General features: G+C 32.6%; 1 long non-coding RNA gene across 1 annotated transcript; it reads left to right on the forward strand.

Annotated features, from left to right (window-relative positions):
- The first annotated feature begins 2165 nt into the window (after positions 1-2165).
- On the forward strand, positions 2166-5786 carry LOC148604284 (uncharacterized). Its single transcript, XR_015916111.1, has 2 exons — positions 2166-2196; positions 5421-5786. It is a non-coding gene; the product is annotated as an uncharacterized LOC148604284 (long non-coding RNA).
- The last annotated feature ends 7687 nt before the right edge of the window (positions 5787-13473 follow it).

A 13473-nucleotide genomic window follows, 5' to 3' on the forward strand; every position in this document is an offset into this window, starting at 1 on the left:
AAACCGAAACGCATTTATTTGTCTAATTTCACAGACATTATAATTGACAGTTCGGTAAAAAGTCAAATACTTAAAATGGTCTAGCCAATTCTAGATAATTTATTGAGTCAACAATATGTTCCTGACAATTGATTAAAACAGTTATATAGATCCGTAGACTTTCTCAGGTTGACAAAACAACTTACTTGTTTCAGTTCTGTCTTATTTTGTTTGTTATTGTTGTATTGCTGTTTATGTTTAAGAGGTTTACAAACTAAGCGAAGATAAAATTTGGTGTAGGTGAATTTAAGGATTATTTGATGACAAGACACCTACATGTTTTATAAATATTAACACTGTATCCCACTTGATCATAGTATACGCTTAGGTTTATATCCAGATTGTATTTGATTCGTATTCATGTTTATGATTTTAACAAATATGACGGTTTAAATGAAAACGAAAATAACAATGAACTAATCGTTATCGTAACTATTTTAGAACCAGCCCATCTTGAAAATCGAGTTTTTCTCCGTTTCACTGAATGATGTGTCTTTTTTCTAAAGTAAATTAAGTACAGTTATAAAATAAATACAACAAAACAAAAAACTTAAATATTGAACATTTCTGCACAAGTGAAATAAAGAAAAACAAGTTATCCTCACAGGTAAACAAACAAGTTATCGCCACAGGTAAACAAACAAAGTATCGTCACAGGTAAACAAATGCTAAATTCATAGTATAAATAAATATATACTTCATTTTTATAAATTAAGCTGGCACATGAGAATACCACAAAAGTCAGAATATTGCCCTTTTATAGATAATTGTTCAGATATTTAAGGTAGAATGTCCAGGACACAATCAGGTACCAGATCCCACACTAACAGGTCCAAATCACAATCAGGTACCAGATCCCATACTAACAGGTCCAGGACACAATCAGGTACCAGATCCCACACTAACAGGTCCAGGACACCATCCGGTACCAGATCCCACACTTACAGGTCCAAGACACAATCAGGTACCAGATCCCACACTAACAGGTCCAAGACACAATCAGGTACCAGATCCCACACTAACAGGTCCAGGACACAATCAGGTACCAGATCCCACACTAACAGGTCCAAATCACAATCAGGTACCAGATCCCATACTAACAGGTCCAAGACACAATCAGGTACCAGATCCCACACTAACAGGTCCAGGACACCATCCGGTACCAGATCCCACACTTACAGGTCCAAGACACAATCAGGTACCAGATCCCACACTAACAGGTCCAAGACACAATCAGGTACCAGATCCCACACTAACAGGTCCAGGACACAATCAGGTACCAGATCCCACACTTACAGGTCCAAGACACAGTCAGGTACCAGATCCCACACTAACAGGTCAAGGACACAATCAGGTACTACATCCCACACTAACAGGTCCAGGTCCCACACTAACAGGTCCAGGACACAATCAGATGCCAGATCCCACACTGACAGGTCCAAGACACAGTCAGGTACCAGATCCCACACTAACAGGTCAGGGACACAATCAGGTACTACATCCCACACTAACAGGTCCAGGTTCCACACTAACAGGTCCAGGACACAATCAGATACCAGATCCCACACTAACAGGTCCAGGACACCATCAGGTACCAGATCCCATACTAACAAGTCCAGGACACAATCAGGTACCAGATCCCACACTAACAGGTCCAGGACACAATCAGGTACCAGATCCCACACTAACAGGTCCAGGACACAATCAGGTACCAGATCCCACACTAACAGGTCCAGGACACCATCAGGTACCAGATCCCACACTAACAGGTCCAGGACACAATCAGGTACCAGATCCCACACTAACAGATATAGAGAAAGAAACATTAGTATAAAAAAGTAATATTTTCAAAGCAAATCAACATATATTTTATAATGAAATAGTTAACTAAATACACACAGGTAAGATAAACTAATACACACAGGTAAGATAAACTTATACACACAGGTAATATAAACTAATACACACAGGTAAAGATAAACTAATACACACAGGTTAGATAAACTAATACACACAGGTAAAGATAAACTAATACACACAAGTAAGATAAACTAATACACACAGATAAGATAAAATAATACACACAGGTAAATATAAACTAATACACACAGGTAAGATAAACTAATACACACAGGTAAGATAAACTAATACACACAGGTAAGATAAAAGTTCTCTTCTGATTCCTTATTTATTTAAACTACCTTAAAACTTCATTGTAATTTAAAATTTACTTGTGACCATTAAGATTGGGGAGATAAAATCCCTTAGATATATATTATTGATTGTAGAAAAACTGTATCAAAATATTATGTATGATCATTATATAGTACATCAAAAAATAAATTGACAGGGTTACCGACTTTGCCTAAAATAGTTGCGTTGGACACAACTGATACATTAAGCTGACAAAAGTTTATGATATAGGCTACAAAGTGTTTGACGACCTCGACAATGTTTATTCAGAATTGTTGTTGCACCTTCCTCCTTACAATCAAGAATGCGTCCGTTCAAGGGAGAGGTCCAGAAATAGTAAATTAAATGATTGTGTCTGTGAATAATGTCATGAGGGCGTTCATGCAAAAACAGGACAGTAGGTGGCACATGACAAATTTTGTTTTCAAATATCTTCATTCATTTCATACCATAATGTTGGTTTTTGAATTTCTGTAACACTACAAGAGAATTTATTACATAGAAAGCACTAAAAAAAGGGAGATATCTCTTTATTTTGTGACAAATGTCATTTTCTGGACAATCTATTGTCAGAATACTATGGGATATACATATGATACAAACATCACATTGGAACAAAAAATAAATCAGTAGATAAAGTTTACCATGTGCCATCCATATCATAGGAACTGCCTGGTTTCTACATGGACAGTCTCTTCATTTCAAACTGATACTTTGTGTTTTCAAAACAAAATGCAAAAGTTTCAGTTGATAGAAAGAGTAAATAATGGAACCAAGACTCAAGTGGAAATCTGAAGAATATAAATCAAAGCTAGGGACTAAAGAGAGAAAACAGAAACACAATGAAGAGCATGGAATAACCAAGATAACATGTACCCACAAAAATGAGCAACTCGAACTCCACTTAAAACTGGGAGCATAGACTAGGTGCACCGGTAGAGTTGGTCCCCTGCTTTTGTAGAAACACCCCCAAGTTGCTCATTTAATGTCAAATCCGGGGTAGACGAAAGATGAATTGTTACTTTTATAAGAAGTAAAGGCATATTTTGGAATGCTGTTGAAATAATGGTCATTTAAATAAAATAAATAAACTAGAAACGCAATTATTTGTCCTCGTCTTATTTCACAGACAGTACAATTGATATATCGGTAAAGCGTCAAGTGTTTGGAGAGGTCTAGCCAATTCTCGATAATTTATGATGTCAACAATGTGTTCATGACAATTAATTTAAACAATTATGTAGACCTGTAGACTTGTTTGGATTGTCAGAATGGTACATTAATAAGTAAATTGTAATCTTTTATGGATTAGAGCAAGTGAAAGTGAACCTAAAACATATATTTCCAAAACAAGGACTCTTAATTTTATTTTTCTACTTTATTTATGGAACGTGCTTATAATGTTTTGGGAAGCTGAGAAAAACGAACGAAAATGATAACACAATCATTCGCTTATGGCTACGTCTTTTCATTTATATTTTTCAACAGACTCCTTGTTGGCCCCGTGCAGGTCCGGGTGTCAAAAGAATAGGCTTGCAGCAGCACTAAGTTTGTCGTAAAAGGCGACTAAGTAGTGCTCAGAAACCTAGCCGGGGCTAGGTGCTCAGCCCACAGAGCAACTGTGTTGTGTGCCCCAGGTAGTGGAATGGGGCACCCCTGGCGTGTTACATGCTGGGTTTGTCAGGCTATAATACGGAAAACCTGACCGCAAACCATAGTGGTGCACCGTGTTGGGAAAGATGCCACGTTCCTCGCACGTTAAAGAACCCTACTGTGGTATTTTCCCGGAGTAGGAACCATAGAGCTCCGCCACAGGAGGCTAAACTGCCCCACCCTACCCACCTCTCCCTATTTCCAGTGGCAATCAAAATTTGTCGACCCCATTGTCCTTGTGTCCCATCCCTTTTTCATTTCATCATCATTTCATGTTCATTTTATCAATTTCATGTTCATCGTCTGAATATAGCTGAAATATTGCGGCTCGGACGTTAAACCCCAACAATCAATTAATCAATAAATCAATCAACATTCCTCCTTTAGTGATTTACATAAGCTATGTTTGCTTCCTGTATCAAATTTGTCAAATTAAGCTGCATTTAAAAAAAATGACGGTGATTTTGGAAACATTAATATTGCACTTTCGATAACATAAGATGTCCAGGTTTATATAGTTGAAGTATGAAAACATTTTAATTTTTGTTGAATTTGTGTCACATAACATGCTACAAAATTAAGTTCTTTATGAACTAAATATATTAAAAAGAAACTATGAATTCCCGTTTCAACTCAAAAGTAAAAATACTTCAAATGCGCATACAAAATTTTATAATTGCAGGTTTGAAAGTCACCTTTATTGTAAAACTCATTGTGTTAACTCTCAAAAGAATGACGATCAAACGGTTTTGTCGGAAATCATTATAACTGTACGATGTTTAAAAATGTACGCTATTTTTCAAGATCAGATTTGTGAATTCATCATTCATTTATGTTGCTACTAGATTTAAGTCATCATTACAGAAGTTTTATGGTTGTCATCATAAACTTGTGGATCGTCATGGCGTATCCATCTGCACCATGAAAACTGATTTGGTTAAAGTGTCATGATTTTCGTTTTTTCTTTCGTCTACCATCGACTTGATTTTTTTATGAGCAACTCGGTGGGTATTTCTAGAAAAGCATAGGACGCTTACCCTACCGGTGCACCTGATCCATGCTCCCAGTTGTTTTGTGTAGTTGCCCATTTACTTTTGTTACTTTGTATGTATTATTTTGGTTATTTAATGTTCTTTGTTTTGTGTATCTGTTTTCCATGTCTATTTCAACATTTATCTTTTTTCTGATTCTCAATCATAAAAACTTGAATTTGGGCTGTCTAGAAAATGGATAAAGGGTATTAATGTGTACAAAGTTTTAAAGAAAAAGCCTATAGTCTTTGAATTACTGAACTCGAAAGGTGTACAGTTTCCTTTTGTCTTTTAGTATATCTCTTCAACAAATTTATTGGATAAAAACAATAACAGATGGTTTTAAGGTGTAACAATAATGAATTTGACAGTTTGACATGAAATAAACGAGTTATGTTACACAGAGATCATTGTGTTAAAGTGAGCACCTCAGACTTAATCAATAACTGTGAGTATTAACCAGGTAATAGGAATACCTTGGATAAGAGTCCTCGATTTTTTCAGAACCACCCAACGATTTGTCACATCAGGGTAAAGAGGAAGAGAAAAATTACAAACATGTTCAGCAAACCTTCTTTGGTGAAGATAAACACAACAGGATTGTAAAAATATAGTTTCATTTCAACCTTAAATGACTAATAGCAGATCACGATGTGACAAAGAAGTGAATGTCTGAATATGTTCTCACGATCATTGAGATATACAGTGTACAAACAAATAAAATATAATATATTTAAAAATAGACCTTCATTTTGTAGCAAAACTGAGGTTAAGGGAATAGGTAATGACTCTTAACATTCTTTCTATTGAACCATATTTAGAACTAAGCGTTTTAATATTTGAGTGTTAAAATAAAAGGTCATAATGCTGTTTAATTTGAATACTAACACTAACCTTGAATAAAGACTTTTGACAAATCTATGAGTTGTTGAACACACTTACAATACTAGGAAAAAACTCTGAATATGAACAATTGTAAGTAGATTTGGAAGGAGGTTGAAGAGCATTCCGTATCGTGTGCACCAATTTTTATATAGAGTAAACACAAGTATGGTTAAGAATATCTGGTTTGAAACCTTGGTCTTATTTGTGTAAGTATTTTCAGTATCTATTTAATCTGTATTCTACTGAGAGAATTACACAGGGCCTACAATAACAATGATAAAGAGATCAAAGAAATATTAAGGGAACCATGATTCGAAAATATAAGCCAAGGATAACTCCTAAGGGGGTTATATAAACAACCAGTAAAGAACATGGAATATAAAAATATAACACATAAAAAGAAAGAAAACAGCAGTAAATGAGAATTCCAGACTCCACTAAAAGCTGGGAACATCGACCATTTACACTGGTACAGTAAGTGTCTTCTGCTTTTCTAGAAACATCCATTAATCATTTTAATAAGAGCACCATGTAAAACAATTATAGCGAGCTTAGCAACTTGGTCGTCATTTGATTGACTGACCATTAATTGATCATGATTAACTTCCTTAAAAAGTAAATGATTTGGTTATCATTTGAGGCATTTCTGACAAAAGAATAGTCCAAAAATTGTTTATAGTCTTACGTAGACATATATATTTTGAAGTACCTTTTCATGTAACATTAGGATTTCTGTTCATTAATATTGGGTGACAATAAAAGTGCATTTGATTGTTTGTATGGAAATCTATAGGGATATTATTTACTATTGATAAATTTTGTTTTCTTTTTTGTCCTTTGTAAAATGAATAATACAAAAATTGAAATTCATTAATTTAATGTACTTTTGTGTGAACTTTAGTAATGATGTGCTTTGCGTGGTTTGGAAAAATGAATTTAGATTCGTTGCTGACAAAAGATTATCTTGACTAGCAATAAATTTTGTTAAGTTAATTCCATTGAAGTCTCAGTGAGCAAATATCGTTATTGTCTGAATATTGGTCGTCAACACTGACAGCACTTTTGCTGGCTTGAATATTTTTTTATTTAACAGTTAATAAAAGACATAAAGGAATATTTTATAATTTTTCCTTAAATAAGAAAAGAAGAAATCAATCAGAAATCAAATAAATGTTACCTTATGACAAAGTTGCAAAATAGATTTTTATGCAGATATAACGAAAACAATAATACCAGACACGGTATTTCTATAAAAAGGGTATTATACACTTATAATGAAATTTTAATTCCATAAAGGTTTTCCTAAAAACTCTGGTCGATAAAGTAATAATTCAGTCATATAAACAATCCTTTAACTTAGTTGCTTTATGATATAGGTTTTGTCCATTATTGAAGACCAAGTGGAGTCCTGTAGAAGTTAAATAGTACTTTGCTTCGCATTTGATGGATAACTATTCCATTGGCAATCAACCACATCTACTATTTCTATAATAAAATGCAAATAAATCTTTTTCAAAATTCTTTTAAACTTGATAAAAGAAGATAAGCATTCAGAAGATAGAATAAATGCTTTGCGGATTTTACCTTGATAGTGCAATTTTTAAATGGTCTTTCTTTTTACTTTCTCTTTTTAATATTGCATAGAGTTAGTCATCTTGGTAATTTCCTTGTAAACCTTGATTGAATTAATGTCAATTAAAAGAATAATCCATGGAACATGGAAAACAGACACACAACAAAGAACATAAAATAACCAAATTATTATGTACAAAGCAATAAAAGTTGATGAGCAGTTAATGAACAACTCGGACTCCACTAAAAACTGGGAAAATTGACCAGGTGCACCTGTTGGGTAAGCTTTGTCTGCTTTTCGAGAAAAACCTCCAGAGTGAATAATAAAAATTCAAGTCCGGGGTAGACGAAAGAGGACATGTAAACCATGACGCATTGAACAAATCTGTTTTATGGTGCTAATGGACACAACCAAACGATCCACGAGTTCATGATTACGACCATAAAAATTATGTAGTGATTATCTCAATCTTGTAGCAAAATAACCCTGTTCCAGAATTCAATTGTAAGAAGTCTAGCGCGATAAAAAAGTTTGCACAGTTACATAAAGCTCATGCATAACGTATGTGATTTGATATGAAAACACCTTATGCAGGTGCTGAAGGAATGTTGCCACAGATAACAGGAAAGAAGACAATACGGAATGAATAGTCATCGTGTTTGTCATATAGTTTGGTCAATAGTTTTTCTTAACTGTCGATCTCTACGTGATAAACATTGATCAGATAAGAAAGCGGTTTGGCATGTTTGCAGCATTTATATTGCAATCGTTCTATTTGAGCAACCAAAAGGTGTTGACTGTATATTTATTGGTGATATACGTTCATTGACAGTATATAACATTTAGGCCCCGCCTACTTTCCTACCATTGCATTAACTATCTGTTTATAATAGCGTCACTATCGGCGCACAAGTAGGGAAGAAATGTAAAAAAACACATATTGTATAAACATATAACATGATTAAAAAATGAGAAGGATTGCAGTATAAAGAAATAACTGTATATTGACTAGAAATAAAAAAAAAAAACGATATACGAATTCGCACGAATCGAGAAAAAAAATGCTCGGCGAGGATTATAGAGGTTACATTATCTAAATTCTTCCAACACAAATAGATGTATTTTTAAACTGAATTCATGATCAAATATCTTTTTTTACAAAACTTCTGTTTTCGAAATTAACCCTTACGAAAACAATGATAAATGAATCGTAACCGTGACAAATTATAACTCATTGAGATTAACATGATTTGATATATCAAACAAGATTTGAAACAAATATGTGGTGTAAGAAAATGTTTAATGTAAAGAAATGTTTTATTGATTTGGATCAAGGGAAATATGTAGCAAATCTTCTGTGATTTTTGTTTTTGAAAATTCCATTCTGTAGTGTAGGATGATAAACAAATAATACGAAAATACTAAGGAAAGGAGAAGTGCGGACGGAAGGACGCTAACACTATATACCCCCACTTTGCAAGTGGGGATATAATATAAAAGTATTTTAAGGACAAATATCTAAAAAATATATGTAGCATATTGATCAAATAAGGTGGGTATCCTTAACTTACTGTGTACATGTGTATGGATTTGCTTTGGCTAACAGTTAACACACAACATGTAATAGACTGAATATTACATGTCAAAACCTGTATCGCATGCTGTATCAACCCGAGACTCCTATATCATCCCGAAGACCACCAGCAAATCCATACATACATACAAATGGGTGTGATACAAGGTATACAATGAAGGTCTAGGGATGTGATATAGGGTATGCGATATGGGTCTAGAGGTGTGATATAGGGTATGCGATTTAGGGTAGACAATATAGGGTTTGAACAAACACTTACAATGCATATACAAACAAGTTATATTTTAATCTTAATGTATGATATAACCATATGACAGGAAACGTGATGCATAATAATACAGTTATATGCTATATTTCATTAAGAAAGACAATATCAGACTGACTGAGTATCAAATCATCCTTTCAGTTAGTGCTTAGATTTGAGGATTCATTAAATCATTATATATGATTAAAATTGTCTTTAAAAGTGGACGTCTATTAGTAAAACCAGTCGGTATACCATTTCCAATTTTCCGGTTTTTATCATGATATTACCATAGTTTTATATTAACTTTCCTTTCGACTATTCTTTTTGAATACGACCTAGAGATAATCAGTTTGGTAATTTTCTTCAAACCATTTATTTAGAAAAGAAGTTAAAACTTTCCACTTCCAAAACCTTTAACAAACTTGAGCACATTTTTTTCTCAACTGATATTATGGAATGGATCATAAGTTGGAAAATTGGGAAAACGGATTTTGACTGTTATTCCGTTTTGCGTGATGAATATCTATCATTCTTTATAAGCCAGTCTAGGGAATCGTCCTTGGTGTCAATACAGAAAAAAAACAATGTTAATAAAAATATGTTATTAGGTTTTTTTTGATAAATATTTACCCACTGGCAGTTGATAATAAATTGGGTCAAAGGAAACAATCTCACAGAGGTTGACAACATTCATACTTTCAGTAATACTGTACATTCGATTTTACTTTTTATTTACTAGATTTACTAATTTTGAAATATTTTCGGTATGCAATTATTTGGTTTTTTTTTATTTATTTTTTATGTCAATGAATTAAAAATGGATAAGAACGCCAAGGTAGAAAACCCATTAATGACGCATCTACAGACTTTTACTGAAATTCGTTTTTACATGTATTTCTCTAATAAATTCGTACATTTATGTATAAGTACTTATAATATTGTTTGTCTGTTCAGTTACAAATTAAGCAGGTTTAATTGTTTTGCTTGTCTCTTTATATTCTTCATTAAAATAAGGACGACCTTGAAATGTTAGTTTGTGCTTAAGGAGATTTTGTTAACGTGACGTTCGATTCCAGACTAGAATGTGTAACTCAATAAATACTAGTTCTGTATGAAATTGCCAACCATGTTTATTGAAACCGGTTTTAAAAATATATCTAGCTTATAGGATATAAGGCTAATTATGTATCCGGACTGTGATTCTGGGTCAATGACATAAAGAACTAAATGAACATCATTGTCATGAGAAATTTTTATGTCATATATTTTGGTTTTATTTACCATTTGTTATATTAAATACGATGTTTGTGTGATGTGTTGAATGCAGTTTGTTTAGTAATGAATATTTCCGTAATTCAGCTTCAACTAATATCAGCAAACATGAAATATCATCACCATTTTTTTTGTAGTTGCATTATGAAGGGTAATAACATAATTACAAAACTGATAAAATCTAGACAGTAGTAAAAAAAAAAGTCAAGAGAAAAACCCGTTTAACAAATGGCAATATCAGGATGAAAATTAGAAATCTGGAACCAACCGCAATGGTCTTGACGTATTTCCTAATTGAATAAAATGCTACAGTTTATACGCTTCAATACGATTTTTGCATTTTTTTCATATAAATATAATATATAAGCGCTAAGCTGTACATTTTGTACATAACATTTCGTTTGTTTTTGGAAAAAAAAATCATTGCTTTTATTTTGTTCAAAAAAGCTGTAGAAGTTCCTTATTTATATATGTTTTGAAATGTTATTATTGAAATTAAACAGACTACAATATACCGATTCATTCTTTAATTATGGGTATGACCTACCCTTTTCGTACTGACTTCATGTAAAACAAGAAAAAATAAGTACAAGATTGTGTTTTTTATGGTCTATTAATCTCACACGGCACAAAATGTTAAGTGCAGTTATGATGATTTTTTGCCATTATTTAGATTAGTGTTTAGTCGAAATGATAAATGTTAGACCCGGTTTTATTGTGTTGAATGTAAAAGCAAATTAGACAATATCATAAAATCCCTCGGCATTGATGAATAACCATTTTTGTAAATGGTAAAATTTTGAATTGTTGATAATTAAATGAAAAGTTTGATCTTGAATCAAATAATGTTTTTTGTGTCCAATACATAAAATGAAATGTTACACAATGTTGACCTTTTTATTCCATATATAACATACTATACTAATCTAGCAAATAAATAAAAAAATAAATAAAAGAATTCTTTTATTTTTTTTTACACAAATTTGTTTTGAACATTTTAAATGAAGTATATAACATTCACGAAAATACTTTTTGTTGGCGTCTTAGAAAAAAAGAGTAATCAAGGGAACCACAATTCTTGTGGAAATCAAACGAATGTTATCCAGGACAAAGACCAAACATGGAATACAGACAAACACAACAAAAAACATAAAGGAACTTAAATAATACATACAAAGTACATATTAACAAAAATCAATGAGTAATTCTAGCTCCACTTAAACTAACAGGGAGCATGGAACAGGTGCACCGATAGGTGAAAAAGTATAAAGCGAAATTATGCCTAAAAGGGTGCAAACACAGATCGAGGGAGGGAAGGTAAAATGAGTTTTATTGAGCTAAAATTATTAATTAATAATATCAGCATAAAACTATATCATTTGTAGACACTAATGTAATAAATATGCAGATTTGTGAACTTGCTCCTTCAATTTGCAATTTTAAATTCCGGTAAATCCTCATTCAACTTCCCCTTCATCTTTGGCAATATCCCTTCAGCATCTGCCTTTTAAGTTTTCATATTAAAACATATACGTTATGTCCGCATTTGTCAAAACTACGAAGACTTTTTGTACCGTGCTAGACTTCTTACAAATAGACTTCTAAAAACAGAGTTATGCTGCTACAAGATTAATGTCATCACCACAGAAGTATTATGGTGGTCATCGTGAACTCTTTGATCGTTATGAAGTATCAGTAGCATTCGTGCTCGGAGTAATTCTGTAGCGATTGAAAAATCTATACAGTTTCATGGTTTCATACAAACTAATGTAGAACTTTATAACAGGTGTAAATAACAGAGGTCTGACAAATTTAAGACAGATAGCCATTAATGTAATTACGATTTGCAACGGTTTTGCAGAAAGTAAAAAAATCTAACAATGAACTTTATTTCAAACTATACCATAGAAGAAGATCTACAAACATAATCAAAATTGGAATGAAAATATAATTATTTCATCAAACAAAAAAACTAAAACTCTAGCATAATGAAGTTTCACAAACAAAACCGGAAGTGACATCAGGGTGGGTAAACATGTCTCGATATTCAATCGTTCCACAAACATGTATCTTCCCAATAATGTTATGTACGAATGATGATTTTGGTTTCAGCGGATACATAATGTGCCATTTCTGAAAGAGTCGTAGACACTGATTTATTATTTCACTCATATTTACGAAATCCCGTCAGTCAGTATTAATCTTCTGCGTGTTATCTATATGTAGCCAGAAAACTGCTGTCGCATTATGCATGAACCAATTTTATACTCGTCGACCTGATATTCATGCTTGTTGAACTAGAATAGTCTCGTGGGAAACACTAAATCTTCATTGACGTCTTTATTGTAATGAAATGGAGTAATAATGAAACCGATTTTCAGCTAAATTACCATGATTTTTATCACTTCATTTAATCAAATTAAACAGAACTGGCGCAAATTGAATGTAAAAGTCATGTTAAGCAGACGAATTAATTACTTCTTGTATTGTTTTATGAATGAAATACACTAGATGCATGATGAAACTTTCTATAATTACAGTAAACAATGTGCCCACAATATAGTTGAATAAGTTACAAGGTTCATTCTATTCATGAAATGTCTTTTAAATAAATATAAGTCAACAAATGAAAAATCTAGAAATTCAAAATAATTACTTCACAAATTCACTATCTATATTCAAATAGTTGTCTTTATATAATATTTAAGGGTTTTTCTTGTATGGACGGATAAGAAAGTCTACTCCTCCACCCAAAGCATACGCATATCTACGTATACTGCGCCTCTGGAGATGGTTCTAGGAAAAGTTACTTTCATTGAATCTCCAGAGAATATTGGGGAATTTCATGTATCAATCACATGTAATGATGAACTGATGACACAAATTGTAAGTTTAATAATTAAAATGGCTTATGCTTCAACTTACTAAACTAATGGTAGACATGAAATTGAGAACTAAAAAAAAATAAAAACAAAAACAAAAACAG

The sequence above is a fragment of the Perna viridis genome, chromosome 10, assembly GCF_037379345.1.
Source record: "Perna viridis isolate PV_CMFRI_1.1 ecotype Kerala chromosome 10, ASM3737934v1, whole genome shotgun sequence".
Taxonomy (NCBI): Eukaryota; Metazoa; Mollusca; class Bivalvia; order Mytilida; family Mytilidae; genus Perna; species Perna viridis.